Genomic DNA, 18,590 nt, shown 5'->3' with positions numbered 1-18,590 from the left:
TCAGCTGGGCAATCTTGTGAGATTAAGCTCTATTAAAAATTACTGTGTCCACATCACCAGATTCCAATACTTTTTTATATACAGGGAAGACCAAGTTAAAAATACTACTTAGAATACCCTTAAAAGAGAAAAACCATACCATAGAACATTGTACAATTGAGGACTTCGGTTTGGTGATAGGTAAAGAAACTGATATTGACAGTCATTATCTACCTAGGCTGCATTTTCTTAATACTGTTTGGAGCTCTCTATTGTGTTATTCAAGTTCCTATCAGGAAATTAGTCTAATTGAGGAAGGTTTAGTACGGCATTATTTACTCTAATGTTCAGCACCCCGAGATTTTTACCACTAAACTCCTAGACCCCCTAAAATGAGGAGATGGCAAGATTAGTGGAACTCAGAAGAAGAGAGTCATACCTTCAGACAAGCTATGACCTTCAGTAGAGAAATCCAGCCATCCAGAGGGGGATCTGTAAAGAGGGGTGCATTCCCTGCAGATCAGCATCCCTAGGATTGGGGTGGAGTTTGAGGATGAGAGATGGAAAGATAGTAGGCACATCTTTTTTTTTTCCCCTTTAGAGTACCTATCTGTGGCCCTACCAAGATTAAAATGTGTGTCCTGGTCTACAGAATAAAGGGGCCACACTCAACCTATCACTTATACAACTTCCCCTTCCAAGTGAAGGCTCAACATGTCTAAAGTTGACCTTAGATCAAGGTTATTTCTAATGGCAGTGGAAATAGGAAGAGCAGTAGGCAGAGACAGTGGTAACCTGGCTTGATCTTTGGTCACTACAAAGTCAGGCTCCATGCAAATGTTAAAGAAGTAGTAAGGACTATAAAGAAAAGGGGCACTGGGTCCAATGATTCCAGTGTAGGTCATACTTGTGACAAATATTATCTTTTTGATCATTGATCAAATTGCTTAATCTCTTTGAGCTTCAATTTCTTTATGTATAAAATTAGCATAATTATAGTCCTTACTTATAAAATTATTGGGAGAATGAAAAAAAATCGGCGGCCTCTAGCCCCGCCCACCCGCGGGCCGCGGTCCTGGGAGCCCCGCGCTGCAGCGAGCCTGGCGCTCCGCCGACATGAGGTCGTGGGTCGAGCGCAGGAGCTTCCTGGCTCCCGGCTTGCTGCTGCACCAGCTGGCCATCGTCACCGGCGGGGCCACGGGCATCGGGAAGGCCATCGCCACCGAGCTCCTGCATCTGGGATGTAATGTGGTCATTGCATCTCGTAATTTTGATCGATTAAAATCTACTGCAGAAGAACTGAGGGCCAGCCTACCCCCGACCAACCAGGCTCAGGTCACTCCCATAAAATGCAACATTCGCAAAGAAGAAGAGGTGAACAATTTGGTCAGATCCACCTTAGAGATTTATGGTAAAATCAATTTTTTGGTAAACAATGGAGGAGGCCAGTTCGTGGCTGCTATGGAACACATTAATGCAAAGGGATGGCATGCTGTGATTGAAATCAACCTGACAGGCACCTTCTACATGTGCAAAGCAGTTTACAATTCCTGGATGAAAGAGCCTGGAGGATCTATTGTCAATATTATTATCCTTACTAGAAATGGATATCCAGGATTTACGCATAGTGGAGCTGCCAGAGCAGGGGTTTACAACCTCACCAAATCCTTAGCTGTGGAATGGGCCAGCAGTGGAATAAGGATCAACTGTGTTGCCCCTGGAACCATTTATTCCCCGAGTGCTGTTGACAACTATGGTCCTTTGGCAGAAAACATGTTTGCAGGGTACTTTGGGAAAATCCCAGCTAAGCGAATTGGAGTGCCTGAGGAGATCTCCTCGGTGGTCTGCTTCCTGCTGTCTCCTGCAGCTTCCTTCATCACTGGACAGTTGGTGAACGTGGACGGGGGCCAGTCTCTGTATACGCACATATTCGACGTACCAGATCATGACAACTGGCCTGATGGAGCAGGGGACATTTCCTTTGTCAAACATTTGAAGAATACTTACAAGAGTAAAAGCAAGCTCTAAGCTAAGGAAACTATAGAGGTATCTCTGGTCTCCAAATGCCTTAATATATCAAGAATGCACCTTGGTACTTTACGGGAGCTAATAATTTGTTTGCAGCAATCACTATCTGCCTTTTTAACGTTATCAAATTGTACTTATGCAAAAACTATTCCCAAAATAAGTGCATTTTTAAGCCCCAACCAACACCATGTGATTAAAGATTTCTTTTTTAGGTATGGTGCTTAGCATACATTGTGATTGTGCCTTTTATTTCTAAGAAAGATATTTGAAAAATGAATATTTTTTTCTAAGAAAGATATTTGAAAAAAAGATATTTGAAAAATGAAAATCAAATTGTACTTATGCAAAAACTATTCCCAAAATAAGTGCATTTTTAAGCCCCAACCAACACCATGTGATTAAAGATTTCTTTTTTAGGAATGGTGCTTAGCATACATTGTGATTGTGCCTTTTATTTCTAAGAAAAATTTTGAAAATTTCAAAAAAAAATTTGAAAATGATATTTTTCAAAAAGATATTTGAAAAAAAAATTTGAAAAATGAAACAATTTCAAATTGATAATAGAGGTATCATGATCTCCCAAAAGGTTTTAGTATTTAATTGTAGAGGTGGGAAGTAAATCTAAATTGTGGCATCATGATGATTCTTCAAACTAAAAATATACAGTGACAAAAAAAAAAAAATATACAGTGACTCATATTTCATAGTAGATATCATGCTTTTGGATCCATAAAACTTTATGGTAATTATCAATGTGTGATTTGTTTTGTTCACAAAATCAACTTCGTATAAGCCTCTTAATTCAAAAGAAAAATGAAGTTATATGTAGTATTTCTTGGTAGTACTTGATTTGGGTCTTAAGTTCCAATATAAAGTATTCCCTTTTCTTTTTTTTTTTAATAAATTTATTTTTTATTGGTGTTCAATTTACCAAAAGTATTCCCTTTTCTTCATGTTTCTTTTTTGTATGCAAAACAATTGTTAAATGTCATGCAAATGTATTAGGCTTCAGTATTCTGCTTTCAACTGATTTTTTTTGGGCAATGATCCTGACTTCTGAGATGCCATTTATAAATTATGTACATTCATCTTTTTATTAAACCTCTTTCAATTGACTTAAAAAAAAAAAGAAAAAAAATCTATGTGAAAGAACATTATAATATGCTGAGAGCCATAGTGATTTCTGATAAGCTCTGAGAGACATAAGATCAAAAGCACTTAGTTATACCTGTTTTAGAGGGAAAAAAGAAAAGGCACAAACATACATTGATAGTCCACTATGCCTCAGACACTATTCAATGCTTAATCTTTGAACACCAGCTATAAAATTGATGTTAATATTACTATTTAAAAAAATTTTTTAAATTAAAAAAAAAACAAAAAATATTACTATTTTATAGGTAAGAAAACTGAGGCTCAGAGACAGCAAATAATTCATGCTAGATCCATTTTTATAAGCATCAAGGCCAGAATTCATACTGAAGCAATGTGAATTTCAATCAAATGTATTGTGTTTGTTTTTTTTCCCTCCATATCATTAACCCTACCTAAAGCTACACCAGAATATAGAAAACTTGTATACCTTGTTTCAGAGTTCACCTGGGCGTGAAGAAGCTGATCAACATCAGCCTCTCCTTCTCTATTAGGTGCCAAGAAGAAACCCTAGAAGTCCCAGGGCACTGTGCTAGGTACCAGTGGGGGCTGTGGCATCTCTGCCTGGCCCAAGTTTCTCACTGCTGGACTCAAAACGATAGGGTGTTCTGCTTTGAGTTTCAAAGTCCAATACCACCAACACTCCTTCTTATGTGAGAGCAGGCAACAGTACAGCAAGGATCTCTGCCTTACTGTCTCAATGCAAGGAAGCTCCACACCACAGAGCTTAGGCCCCCTGCCAGGAGCCCATTAGGATTATCACCAGACTTCACCAAATGCCATTTGTTTCCAGAAAGGGAGTAAATAGCCCTTTGATTTGTTGCTTCTCAACTTCTTCAGAAAACTATCCTAAGACTCTAGCAATGGAGAGTCTAGCATACCCAGAGTGGAGGGATGGTAGATCAGGATGGCAAACATTTGGTTTTATTTTCATCTGGTGGGGTAGCAGGGACTAAGGCAGAATGTGAATTTATGGATGAACTAGGCAGGAGTTCTCTAAAGGAGGGCCATCTTGCTAAGTGCAGTAGTGGCGTGTTGGGTCAGGGAACTCAGAGCAGAAACATCAATAATGATGCCATGGCTAGGCAGGATGGCACCTTTAGTCATGCCCAGAACCAATACTGACCAGGTTACCTCCATTGTACACATCAGATCTTAGTCAGGGATGACTATTATTTGCTCCAATGTCTTTGTATGAAGAGTTTTGGCTAGCCCAATTTCGTGACTTTTCCTCTCCCACAGGGATGTGAAGTTTTCTGATTGCTTTCCTCAGTTTTAGAATGGTAGCAGGGTCAGTGCAACTGAGAAGTTCATGGATCTTCTTTCTGTCCTTCCCATGGAATTCACCGTGTATGGCATCTAGAATGCAATCAGTAAACTTCTGTTAAATGAGTAAACTAATCACCCCTATGGTTTCACCTCTCATCCAAACTGACAGGTTACTATGTGTTAAGTGCTTTACATTCAGTTCCAGACCAGTTTATGTGGTAGATATAAATAGCCCCCAAACATATCAGTGGTTTAAAACAACAAAGGTTTATTTCAGATGAGCTGGGGGGGGGGGGGGCTCAGCACCATACCACCCTCTCTTTTGGACCCTGGTCAGTGGAGAGACTACCATCTGGAATACTGATGTTACTGAAACAAGCAGTGAAATGGTAAATATAACAATAGCTCTTTAAAAGCTTCCTCCCAGAATCAACATGTGTTCATATTTCATTGGCCGGAGTCAGTCATTTCACTCCAAAAGGGGTGAGGAATTTTAAACCTACCAAAAGGAGAAGAGAATGACAATATTTTGAATGTCTCTATGATCCTTATCCACGTGTTTGTTCATTTAAGCTTTATTCAGCTAGTCTGTAGACGCTATCATTGGTCCCACTTTAGGTATCCCACCAAGGATCTTGAGGCTTAGTGTTATTAATTGAGTTGATCAAGGGAATCAGACAATGAAGCCTGAACTTAGCTTGAGTCACTTCACCAGTCTGTTGAATGTTGCTGAGTCTGGAAAATTCTGTAAGGGGAGATACAATGAAGTCACAAGGGTGTCTAGGACAAGATTCTGTGCTTGAAATCATTATGCAAACCTCATAGACCTAAGCCCATGCAGGCAGTGCTTCTGCTCTTCAATTTATCCTTTCTCTTTACTGGAAGAACTTGCTATTCCTTGAGCAGGGTGATAGCTCCTTATATAAGGCATCATACATCTGTCATCATTCCATCCATAGCCAATTTTAAAAGCTAACCAACAGGGATGCCTGTGTGGCTCAGCGGTTGGGCCTTTGCCTTTGGCTTAGGGCGTGGTCCTAGAGTCCTGGGATCGGGTCCCTCATCGGGCTCCCTGCGTGGAGCCTGCTTCTCCCTCTGCCTGTGTCTCTGCCTCTCTCTGTGTCTCTCATGAATAAGTAAATAAAATCTTTAAAAAATAAATAAATAAAAATAAAAGCTAACCAACAAAGGCAAATTTCCTTTTTTGCAGATGGTAGGTAATACTCATGGAGATTATTATGAAATTCATATTCATAACAAAACTATTCTTTCCATAACAAATTTTAGTAGTTCAGACATCAGAAGATTGCAAATTCGGTCTGTGGCTCACATTTTTCTTTCCACGTAGACAGGGAAAAATATTTTCCAAATGCTGAGATTAGGATGTAGACTTAGCTTGTTGGGGACAAAGCATTACTTGGCTAATGACCTGCAGACTATTTCTGTGGAGTAAAATGAGCTTGCTAAAAATAAATTGTTGGTCTAAAATACCTTCACAAAACTTGGATGTGATCAGAAGATGCTATTGATTGACTATTATTTAGATAATTTACTGGAGTGGGCCAAATAGCCACAGGAACACTTTCCCCAACTTATATAAATAAAGGAATTTATCATAAGGACCTGGGTGGTTCAAAAAATCAAAACAAAAGCAAACTACCAAACCTCTGGAAGGAATGGAAATCGCACAGCTCTGGGGATCAGGTGAACCACCATCAGAATTCATCAGCTTCACACATCTTTCTTCTGGGGGTTGGTCTCTGCATTGCCCATTCTAATTCCCAGGGTCCTGGAAAAAGTTTCTGAAAGGCATAGCATGGATTATATGCTTCCTGTTAATAGTATCTGGCAGATGTTAGCAGCTCAACAAATTGTTGTTGAATCAGTGAAAAAATGAATGACCAAGCTCTCTGGGCCTGCAGGAAATAACACCATCCTTAATTATCCATGCCAGTAATTTCTGGCTGTCATTTTATGGTACCTTAGGGTTTTATTCATGCCATTAAAACAGACTCTGGCATTCTCAACGCTAATATAATCACTTAATTAAAATATGGGCCCAACATTGATAACACCTTAGACCTAAAACAAAATCTCACTTTGAATCTCAGTTTTTATGTTCTGTTAAAAAAAAAAAACACTTTTATTTATAATCATTCATATTTTCATTTTTTAGATCAGACATACTATTTAACTTTCAGTCTGAGCCTCTAAGCAGCCTGAAATAATATCAATTTGACATTGTTTGAACAAATACTTTATGCCAGTCTATCAGCAAATACTTAATCAGTTTTCATCGTATATGTAATACATAATTTAAACTCAAAATTACAGCCAATATCATTATTATACTCATTGTAAGATGAGTAAACTAAGGCATAGAGTGACTACTTGATTTGATGCAAGTCATACAGCAGAGCAGAGATTTGAATCCAGGGAATTGGTCTCTTAGCCATGTCCTATGCAAATTCCCAGGACTGCCATCGTGGTTGGGTGCCATAGAAATCAGATGCAAGAGCTGGCTATGTAAGCTTCATCTTTCTTTCTATTTCTTCCCAATTTTTTTTTTTTTTCATTTCTTTTCCTTTCGTTTTTGGAGGGTAAATTTATAATCTGAACGCACTAATGGTTTGAAACAGACCTTTACATCTGAATGACTCAAAGAAGTGTTTCTAGAGATATTCTCCAGGCCCAACAGTAGAGATTCTGATTCAGTGTGCTGGGGCAAGTAGACACCTGTGTGTAAGGTAAAAGTTCCCTGTGTAACTCTACATGGACTCCTGAGGCTGAACCACTGCATAAGGGTTTTCAGATGCCGAAGGAAGTGCAGAGATTGCATCTTACCTTCAAGGACTTGGAGGAAACTGGGAAATCCAAGTGATGTCAGAAAACTGATCCACCAAAAGCATACCACAACTCCACAAAGATTGTGAATTCGGCCTAGGTGCGAAGAAAAGTTTACAGCAGAAATGCAGTACCTGACTTGATATATAACAAACACTAAGAAATTAGAAACATTTATAGATGAGTCAACTAACTGCCTGTGGTCCTGTGTGGCCCCTTTCCCTGTGCTGGGGCATGCCTTTGCATTTGTGAGAGGCTAGAGTGGAATGAAGCAAAAGAATAGAACTCCAGACGAGAAAAACACTGAAAATATATTGTGGTTACAGTTAACTAGCTTCAATCACTTAAAAATGGACCAATCTCTTACAAGAAAGAGCAATGGGAAATAACCCCATACCTTTTATTCATTTCTAATGCTTTCCAGTCTCCAGGCAAGCTCTGTTCTGCAAAAGGGCTTAACGAACTTAAAAAGAAATGCAAGAAGTCATTTCAAAGGATCAGTGTGCTGCGACGTGCTCATACTAATTTGGAAGTCTCTCTGTATTTCGTCATATGAATTATTTAAAATAATTCACACTTCTTTAACATAATGACTCATGTCTTCTTCCGGTCTCTACATAGTATCCTTGTTGTCATCATTACTATAGTCCAAAGACAACTTTTTGACTTTCTGCTTTGTTTATATTTGTGAGAAAGGCAAAGTTTTAAAAACACATTAATGTCTGCTTGTTTAGATAGTCGATTTTTTTAAATGAACTAAGTTTGTGCCCTCTTTTTCCTTGTTGTGAGTTTCCATGGGTAATCAACAGACACTAAGTACTTTATTAGGTTAGTACTGAATTTTTTTCCACAGCCCTGGGGCCATCTTACAGTCTGTTTTTTTCATTAGGACTTCACACATGGTGTTTTCAGTAAACTTTTATTTCCTAGGACCTGGTCTTTTTCCATTTAACTCTGGTTTTTCCCTGATTTGCTTTTAGATTATGTAACTGTTGCCAAATTAGACATGGTTTTATAAAACCACCACTACCTCTCTTGCTGTCGAATTAATATTTTAGTTTATCCACCCAGAAGAAATATCAACAGTCACCCATTTAAGTGACAAAATTAAAAATTTGTCATCTAGCCACAGACTGGAAAGAATAACTGATTTTACTCCTCACTTGCCTGACCTCATCTTGATTTTCCATTCCCATGACAATGATCCCACAATCAACAAATATTAATTGAATGCCTACAGTTCAAGAAGCAAAGGACTGTGCGAGGGCCTGAGCGTGAGATCCATTAACTACTCTCCATTCCTTCTTTTCCTGTTTTGAAGATGGTGTGAGAGGCTGGCCCAATACCATTGATCACTTCCCCACTTCATGCATGCACCTCCTCCCAGCAGACAGAATCTGGCATCCAATATGGACACTACAAATGCCAGGTACACACTTCCCAGCTTCCCTTACATTTGGAGCATGACCCTGTGGCCCACCATGGCCACTGGAACCTAAAAGGAACTCTACTGAGACTGGGGTGAGAAACTGGGCAAGAAGAACACAGTTCTTCTCTTTAATAAAAAGGATTTAGAGTACAGTTGTCCCTCTCAGCCTTTTTTATACAGTTGTTCCAAATAATTTGCCAAGTTATTTGGCAGCTACATTGCAATCATGAGGGCGGAAAAGCTTTGGAACAAAAACCAACATTCTGAGGAAGACAGAGTGGAAGTTAGGAGAGCTTGAGTCTTCAATGGCATTTTGAGCCATTGAATGAAACCTGGAATTTCCCTGCCCCTGTATTTTATAAATGTGGAATAATGATTGCACTTCTTATCAAATTCATCTTTAAGTGGGCAGTCTCTTTTGCAACTGAAGGCTAATATATAAGGTAATTAGCCAGCCAATATACTTCCTTAATTATTATTCTTTCTTCAAAAAGCTGAGATATTAATGCCCTCCAAAACTTCCCTCAATAGCATCTTTTGACAACCCCCCGACCAACACTCTCGCTCTCATCCTCTGTCAGGTAGAACAAAGGAACCTTTATTTTCAATTCCCATGTTACCCTGGCATACAGCCACTTATTTTCCTACAAACAACTTAGGTTCCCAAAGCTCCCTCTCATCTAATAGCTCTCAAATCCAATGCAACAGTGTAATTGGTGTGACCACCTGCCCATGGGTTGGTGGCAGACAAGTTAAGTATCTTTACCAAGAGGGGGACTTTGTTCACACCTGAAAATGCAATGATAGTAGTTTAAAGTTCAGAAACAGAGGAAAGTCTATGCTGCATTATACTGAAGTCATCAATATACCAGTCTCCTCCTCAAGCTCATAAACATCTAAAATGAACAGATTGTACCTTTTCCCTTTCTTTCATTTCAATTCCTCCAGTGCCCTGCAGAGAGGTTAGCAGACTAGCATAGTAGCTCCTCAATAACTGTTTGTGAAAATGGGCTGATAATTACAGAATTTAAATGTTAAAGCTCAATAACACTTTAGAGACCCTCTAATGTAAACTCTTACAAGTAAAAATTCTGAAGAGTTTACATAAATTCTCGGATACACAAAGTAGTAGGAGCAAAGCTAGAACTACCACCTAGGCTTACTCTTAATCCAGTGCACTTTCTTTCTACCAAGGGATGAATACATTTGTAATCTAGGTGAACAGAAAGGATAACCTGCAAATTTATAACTACCAGTGCACGCAGCTACAATAAGTGGCATCCATTGTTGCAAGAGGGGAGAGAATATTTTGGCCTGGAATGGTCAAGATTTGCTATGATCTATGTCAGGTAGTACAATAGTCTGGATTCTTGACTTTATTGCCTTCACTCTTCTGACATCAGCTTGGAGAGAGCCTCTCTGACTTCTCAATCTAAACTTGGAAAGCACCCCATTTTTTCTCTCTAAGAGCCTTCAACATTTTCACTTCTCTTGACTTCCCACTTCACATTGCACATTTATCTATGCCTTTGCTTGTTTGTTTGTTTCATTTGCATCTCCTCCAGGAGAGTAAGGGCCATGTCTACTTTATTCCCCAGTCTATATCCAGCACCTCACACAGCTACGGATACATAATAAACATTCAATATCTAATCGGTCATGAATTTATTCAACAGCATTCCAGGAGATGGGAGTACAAAGATGAAAAAGGCAGACAAAAGTTTCCACCCTCTCACAGATTATATTCTACTGGAGGAAGACAGAAAATAAGCAGTATAACATAAGCACAATACTGTACATTTAAGGAATTTCAGATGCCACCAATGTGAAGATGCACAGTTTTATGTCTAAAGAAAGAAAAGGATATCACAAACTTTGCTCTTGATGTGTCGATGCATACTAACTTCAGAGATCTAAAAATATGAATGAAGGACAGCCTTAGAAATGATAGAATATAATATATTGTATGTTAGATGATGAGAAGGGTTGCAGCAAAAAATAAAGGCATGCGGGATGTGTCAAGACAGTGCCTCAAAGTGATGCATGAATTAGGTTGGAATTAGATATGCAAGGACAGTGGGAGATAGGGGAACAGGTAGTCATAAAGAATTGATACATTAATTAAGAATCAACCTTGTATTTACATGGTAGGTAGTAATTTGTTGTGTGGGCTTGAGCAAGTTTTTGAGTCCTGGTTTCCTAATTTGGAAAATAGGTTTTATAAAATGTGATATTTGAGATAGTGTGTGTAAAAGAACTTGAACTCCATAAATACTAACAGATGATAGTTTTTAATACTTTTGTCAGTAACTCCTGAACTGAATTTCAGTTGATTTCCTCTCTCTTTATTGTTTGTTTGTTTGTTTTAACTCTTGGACCCTTGCTTTGACTTGCAGTGCTGGACTTTCCTTCCTCAATTAACACTTTGTCTTTACATCTTCTGTTTCAACTTGTCCCTTATCTGTCTTCTCTACTAGATTATAAATTCCTTGAACATGTGAACCCTGACTTGTTCGTACCTGTGGTATCTAGAATATAGTGCTTGGCTCCTAGAAGGTTCTTATAGTATTTCTTGACTGAATGTAAAAACAAATGTGTTGGGTAATGGGCCTTCCCACTCCCCAAAGAGCAAAGGGAAAGTTTTCGATAAAGCCCTGGTGATGAATGCAGTGGGTATCCATCCATCACTCAACAAAACAACTTTTGAGTGCTAACTAGCAATAGTTTCAAAGGAGAATGCTACTCCTTGGACTACATGGGAATATCCCATAGAATATATAGGTCAGTACTCATCTAGGGCTTTCCCCATCACACCGGTTAATCTCTTCCAAAGGCAGTTACTCCTTTCAGTTTGATTTGGATGAGCCATTCCAATAGTTCCTTCCCATGGTAACCTGTTAACTTTATAAGGTTCTAAAGAGATTACAAATGTTTCTCAATATTTTTGTATGGGTGCCAGAATTGATATCCACCACTTCTCTGTGGGAGGCTTGCCTTCTAGGTGATGCAAAACATCAGGGGGATGATTGGTTTCCCTATGTCATTTAGACAAGTATGACCTGGATAGCATGAGCTGAGCTGTAGGCCCATAAGCCGGCATGCCAACCCGCAAGTGTACTTCTTTGAAAATGATTGTTTTTTTCACTTCTTAAGAACTGAGTAGGGCATTAGAAAATGTTTAAAACCAAAATCCCCATTGAAATTTTGAGGTCTTTAAGCAAAAATAACCTTCTTCTGGCTTTGCAGGTCAAGAAACCATTAGAAAGAAATCATCTCAGCTGCCTGGATGGATGGTCTCGAGTCCAGCCACCCAGGCGCCAAAGCCAACACCACTTTGACGCAGATGGGGATTTAGCCAGAAAAGGTAGAGTTCCAGTGTCAGACTCTCTGCTTCTCCAGCCTGGGAGTGAAGGGAGTGGAAGATGGGAGGAGAGGAATGTGGGCCAAAGAATCAACAAAGTGCAACATGTCTCATGGTCAAGTTAGCAGGCAGAATCCTAAATGATATTAACCAGTTTTTGCACCATGCAGAGAGCCAGCCCCTGCATCAGATGAGCCAGTTGTAGTCTTCCATTTTGGCATCTGCCCACAGGCCTCAAAAAATAGGAAAAAGAGAATTCTAATAACATTTGAAAATCACCTTTAGTCTACAAAAGCTTACTGTAAAATGATGGAATTGAGTTAAACAAAGAAACATCTAGCAAAAGAATGTAATGTAGGGGTGCTTGGGTGGCTCAGCCAGTTAAGCATCCTGCCTTAAGTTCAGGTCATGGTCTCAGGGTCCTGGGATGAAGCCCCGCATCAGGCTCCCTATTCAGTAGGGAGTCTGCTTTCTCCCTCTCCCTCTGCCCACTGCTCCCCACCTTGTTTGTGCTCTCTCTCAAATAAATAAATAAAATCTTTTTTAAAAAAAGAACATAAAGACAAAAAAAAGAATGTAACGTACATAAATATCAAATTATTATGTTGTATACTCGAAACAAATACAGTATTGTATGTCAATTATTCTTCAATAAAAAAGTAATAAAAATATGATGGAGTATGACAGTTCTGAAATAATCTAGAGTTCAAACTCTTTTTAAACAAGATTTTTATTTATTTATTGGAGAGAAAAAAAAGCGTGAGTGAGAGAGCACAAGCAGGAGATGGAGCAGAGGGAGAGGGAGAAGCAGGCTCCCCACTGAGGAGGGAGCCCAACCTGACCTGGGGGTCCAATGCCAGGATCTTGAGATTATGACTTGAATAGAAGGCAGCCGCTTAACCAAATGAGCCACCCAGGCACCCCTACAGTTCAAGCTCTTTTTTTTTTTTTAATTTTTATGTATTTATGATAGTCACACAGAGAGAGAGAGAGAGAGAGGCAGAGACACAGGCAGAGGGAGAAGCAGGCTCCATGCACTGGGAGCCTGATGTGGGATTCGATCCCGGGTCTCCAGGATCACGCCCTGGGCCAAAGGCAGGCGCCAAACCACTGCGCCACCCAGGGATCCCCAGTTCAAGTTCTTGATTTAAATTTTAGCCCATTTCTTGCTAACTGTGCCACCTTGGACTGGTCACGGGGGTCTCAGTGCTACTTTCCTTATCATAGAAATACCAATCATATTTTAACCAATCTACTTGTCAGTTATTGAGAAGATTAAATGATCTGCTGACATTTTGTTGGCTTAAAAACACTGTACACATGTTGGATGTGGTCTTATGCCTTAAGTGATAAAATGATAGGGTATATTGAAAGGTACTGTGACAATATAGATACACTTTATGACTAAGAACATCATTTCTATTTAAACTTTCAACACAGTTTGAAACAAAAACAGACTGTTTTGAAACGAGCAACTTTGCAGAGTGGTCCATGCTTGGTCCACATCATCCTGGCACCTTTCTCCTGATCTTTATCTGAGCATGAACAGGACAATCTCTTGATTTGCTTTATTTGCAATGTGTGTGGCTTGGCTAGGCAGATATGAGGCCTTATATAATGCATTGTCTTGCTTTAAGTACTAAATGAAATAACGCATGTAAAGTTCTTTGAAAAGAATAAAGTGCTTTACAAATGGTGTCTTCAGTGGTATCTCATAAATCTGAACCTCTACTTCTCATATAGCAAGAGTAGTACCTGGTGATTCAAAAGCATCCACATTTTTCCCTCAGCACCAATGACTAGGTCTTCTCCCATCTGTGCTTGCTTGCCTTCCCTCTGCTGGGACCACACACCCCGCAGCACTGGTTCATCCACCACCACTACAAGGTCTTCAATAGCCTTGGGTTTCTTGCCTGGAATCTACTTCCTTCCCATATCTGTCTCTCAAAGGCCTGCTAATCTTTCAAAGGCCCTCTCTTTCAGGAAGCCTTTCCAGACACCCCCCTATGCACACTCAATCCCATTTCAAACGCACACCCCCTAAATGCCTAAATAATTCACATCATGTTTTTATCACTATGGCTTCTGACCTCCTGCACCACTTCCTTCCTATAACTTTTAAAAATGCACAGACCAACCTCTGATTGAGAGACCAAGTAATAAACTCCCAGAAGACAAGGAAGACAGTGGACATCTGCCCATGGTCAGTTTCCACAGTGCTTGGTACTGGGTTGAACACACTGTAGGCACTATTGGACACATGTTCCAGCTGATTCTACCTCCATGGTTGCCACAAGATTTTCTATTTTGAATATCTATAGTTTTAAACAGGTAGCATGAATAGTCTTTGAAATTATAAAGTCTCTCCATTCAATGTCCTTCACAGCCATGATACCCAGCCTAAGTACAACCATTCTAAAGCAACCCATCAATGAATTTGTGTAGAGCTTACTGCTTGCCAGGCATTGTTCTAAGTGCCTTGTGTATCTTTGCCCATTTAATATTCAGAACAATTCTAAGAAGTAAATAATATTATTAGCTTCCCATCATACAGATAGAGAAACCGAGATACAGAGAAATGAAAGCACATAGTGCAAGGCAGCAAGTTTTCAAATATAAGCGGTCCAGCTTCAGGGTCAGGGCGACCACTCGGGCTATATTGCTTTTCATCTAAAAGGTCCCCAAATGACTTGACTACTAACCTGCCAGATCTTCGTCCTATGATATCTGAACCTTATCTTACATGTTTTTCTTTAAGGTAACCAAAACCCCCTCTTCCACACTTCTCACTGTCCCTGCCCCTTGGGACTTCTGCTTTCGTGTTCCTTTCTTCTCCCCTACATCTAACAACCATGAAAGGAACAGCAGAGTTTCCTTCAAATGTAAACTGTGGTAAGTACCAGGTTGTTGGGAAACCAAGAGGCTACTGAATCAGTCACTGTTTGCTGCTCCCTCTAACAAATATCTCTTTGAGATTCTAGGATGACTCAACCACACATCCCACACCTGCCAAGCAGGATCAGCTGCCCTGAGATCCGAGCTGTTCTGAGTGTACACAATTTGAAAGGTCGAGCCCATTTAGAGTCTAGGTCAGTTAAATGATCCACTCGGGAGAAGAAAACAACCCTCATTTATTTAACGTTGAAAATTCAAGCTAGGTATCTTACACAAGAACCCAGGAAATATAAATATTGAAATATGACAAATGATAATATGACTATATTATGATTAACCAAGGTACAAACATTTCTGTAAAACCAAACAGAAAGGAGTTTCATCATATTCCAAATCAATCTCCCTCCTGGAGTCAGAGGCCAGGAAGCTTTTACAATTCAGTGCAAAATTTATGTGAGCCTATGTACACTTTTTTGGCTGGAAGTCCTGAAAACAGCTTTCATGAATTTGAAAGCCCCAGCCCTGAGGCTTGTTCTTGGCGAGACAGCATCCCTGCTGCCCCCTGACCGGAGCTGAAGCCACAAGTCATCATTTCTATGTTTGGCCCTTGGTCCCACTGTGCAAAGTCGTCCCAGTTGGACTGGTTTTGAAGTGCAAGGGTGCCTTTGCCTCTACTGGAACTCCTTCCAGCAGAAGCAATATGCCCCTTGAGAGAAGAAATCCTAGCACAGATAATGATGTCCTTCCTACTGGGACCCAGAAGGTGACCTTAACTGTCCGCGGGCTCCACTGTTCCCACCTTCCTAATTCTCACTGACTGCCCTGTGGCGCCTACGGAAATAGGAGCCTTCAAAGGCCATTTCATGTTCCTGAGGACGAATGGTTGTGACAGGATTTGGGCTGGTTCTCATTCACAAATTGTTTATATTCCTCTAGAGCCAAATTCTATCCTTTCTCTCCTGTATTCTGAGCTACTCCCTGCACACAGACTCTCCCCTCTGTCCACTCCCTTGCTGTGGGTTCTTGTTATGATGTCTGTAATTTATTTTACAATATATCAGCCCAGTATGATGTCATATACACATTAGTCAGGTGAATCTACTCTCTACAAGTAAACAGTTGACTTAACCAGGATTCCCACTTTCCAGGAGATAAATTAGCATTTCATTAGAAGGCCCGCATTCCAGGGAATCATCCCTACCCATCTCCTGGCGCCACCAGACTCTATTACTTAACTTGATGGTGGTATAATGGGCTCTTATTTGGTGAAATTATGAATATTCAAGGTACTGGGTTGCTAAAGCATGCATTCCTTGTGGGAGGAACATATTCTACAAGTGGGCAAAATTTGTTATGGGGTGTAAAGTGAAAAAAGTCGGAGATACTGCAAGGGTTTTATGTTTCTCAAAAGTACAATCCTACTTGAAAAAAATCATATGCTTCAGTATCTAATTTCTCCCTTTAAATTAAATTATTCTCCTTTGAGGGGCAACAATGAAAAGATAAGTGAGGTAATGCTGGGCTAAAGTATTTTAATACCCTCTATATCCTTGTAGGAATACAGAATATAGCAGTTTTTTGCACTTTCTTTTTAGAGTTGGTGAGTATGATGATAGCTATGGGCTTGTCCATATATGGCCTGTCTTGTGTTGAGATCTTTTCCTTCTCTACCTAATTTGTTGAGAGTTTTTTTATCATGAAAAGATGCTGAATGTTGTCAAATGCTTTGTCTGCATCTATTGAATAATCAAATGGTTTTTATTCTCCTCTCTGTTAATGTGGTCTTTGATTTGCCTAAGTTGAGACATTCTGGCTTGCCAGGGATAAATCCTACTTGATCAGCCGTAGGATCCTTTTAATATGCTATTGAATTCAGTTTCCTAATATTTTGTTGAGGATTTTTGCATCAATTTTTATTAGAGATATTGGCCTTTACTTTTCTTGTAGCTCCTTCTTTGGCTTTGGTATCAGGATAATGCTGGCCTCATATCACGAGTTTTGAAGTGTTCCTTCCTCTTCAACTTTATTGTAAGACTTTAAGAAGGATTGGTATTAATTCTTCTTTTAACACTTGGTGTAATTCACCTGTGAAGCCATCTGGTCCTGGGCTTACGTATTGGGAGATTTTTTTATTACTGATTTGATCTCCTTATTAGCAATTAATCAATCTGTTGAGACTTTTCATTTCTTCTAGGTTGTCCAGTTTGTTGGTATGTAGACTCTGATGATTCTTTATATTCCTTTGGTACCAGCTGTCATACTCAATGGTTCGACTTTTCTTTAGGATCAGGACCAAGACAAGACAAAGTCTCCCTACTTCTATTAGACACAGTACTGGAAGTTCTGTTTTTTTAATAATAAATTTATTTTTATTGGTGTTCAATTTGCCAACATACAGAATAACACCCAGTGCTCATCCCACCAAGTGCCCCCCTCAGTGCCCGTCACCCACTCACCCCCACCCTCCTCCCCTTCCACCACCCCAGTACTGGAAGTTCTAGCTACAACAATTAAGAAAAAGAAAACAGTTGGGTCTAAATTGGAAAGGAAGAAATAAAATGATCTCTGTTTACAGACGATATGATTGTATATACAGAAAACCTTAAAGAGTTCACTAAAAATCTGTTAGAACCAACAAACTTGCTAAAGTTGCAAGGTACAAAATAAACATACAAAAATCAATTGTATTTCTATCACCAACAATGAACTATCTGTAAGTGAAATTTTGAAAGCAACCTCCTTTTCCATTAGCATCCAAAACAATAAAATATTTAGGAATAAAATATTTTTGGGATCTGTGCCCTAGGTTTGATCCCTGAACTGTGCTGTATTCTTGTGGCTGCATCTTCTCACTGAATATTGTCACAATTGCTTCAGGTCAACCTGTAACACAAATTGTGTATAGAAGACCACAAATTTGAGACTTTATCAAAGTATAAATTCATAGTGTGTGGCCACTGGGGGTCTTCTTGCTAATAAGTATCATACATATAGCAGATTTTGATTAAGAAGAGAAGCTAAACCTCATCTACTTTTAACTGTTGGCTGTTACCAACATATACTAAATACCTAATTATTTTGCAGAACAGAATTTACTTCTAGCTTTAGAAAATCCTCAAATTTATTATAAGCCCCAGAGTTAGTAGTTATGGCTCTGGAATGAGACTCTCTGGGCCCAAATCCATTCATTAGCTGTTGATCTTGTGTAAGTTACTTAACTTTTCAGAGCTTCAGTCCTCTTTTTAGTAAAATGGGAAGAATAGTTTCTATATCATGGAAGTTAATAAATATGATAAAGAAATTGTAGAAATTGTTAGAAATTGTAGGTATTCAAAAATGTCATTATTATGATGATTAATCAATTATATTACCATTACTTTGAGGAACAATTAAACCTCAAGTATCTAGAAAAATATGTAGAAACAAACAAAAAAAAGTAAAAGTTTATGTACTCTTTGCATAAATGCTTTTTTTTTTCATATTTACTTATTTTGCCATTTAGCTCTCTTGTATCCTTCTGATAGGTTGGTCACCTACTCCAAAACTAGGATCCAAAAAAAGATTCTTTATTAGTAGTATTGGAAATTTATATAGCACTTTAGGACTAACGAGCTCTTTTACATACATCATCTG

At 39.2% G+C, this 18,590-nt stretch overlaps 1 long non-coding RNA gene and 1 pseudogene across 4 annotated transcripts in view; one reads left to right on the top strand and one right to left on the bottom strand.

Annotated features, from left to right (window-relative positions):
* PECRP (peroxisomal trans-2-enoyl-CoA reductase pseudogene) lies at positions 1,024–2,207 on the top strand (annotated as a pseudogene).
* Positions 2,208–2,894: 687 nt separating this feature from the next.
* The window catches only part of LOC102151382, a 25,273-nt gene continuing 9,577 nt past the window's right edge, over positions 2,895–18,590 (bottom strand). For 3 of the 4 annotated variants that reach the window (XR_005368582.1, XR_005368581.1, XR_005368579.1), the window contains exons 3-6: positions 7,273–7,368; positions 6,094–6,230; positions 4,932–5,173; positions 2,895–4,518 (exon numbers count right to left, since the gene is read on the bottom strand). This is a non-coding gene — a long non-coding RNA (uncharacterized LOC102151382). Of the gene's footprint in view, positions 4,519–4,931; positions 5,174–6,088; positions 6,231–7,272; positions 7,369–18,590 lie in introns of all 4 variants that reach the window. The other variant, XR_005368580.1, reaches the window with a different exon arrangement.

This window comes from Canis lupus, chromosome 13, assembly GCF_011100685.1.
Source record: "Canis lupus familiaris isolate Mischka breed German Shepherd chromosome 13, alternate assembly UU_Cfam_GSD_1.0, whole genome shotgun sequence".
NCBI lineage: Eukaryota > Metazoa > Chordata > Mammalia > Carnivora > Canidae > Canis > Canis lupus.
Note: the sequence above shows the minus strand (reverse complement) of the source record. Positions and strands in the feature narration are given on the sequence as shown.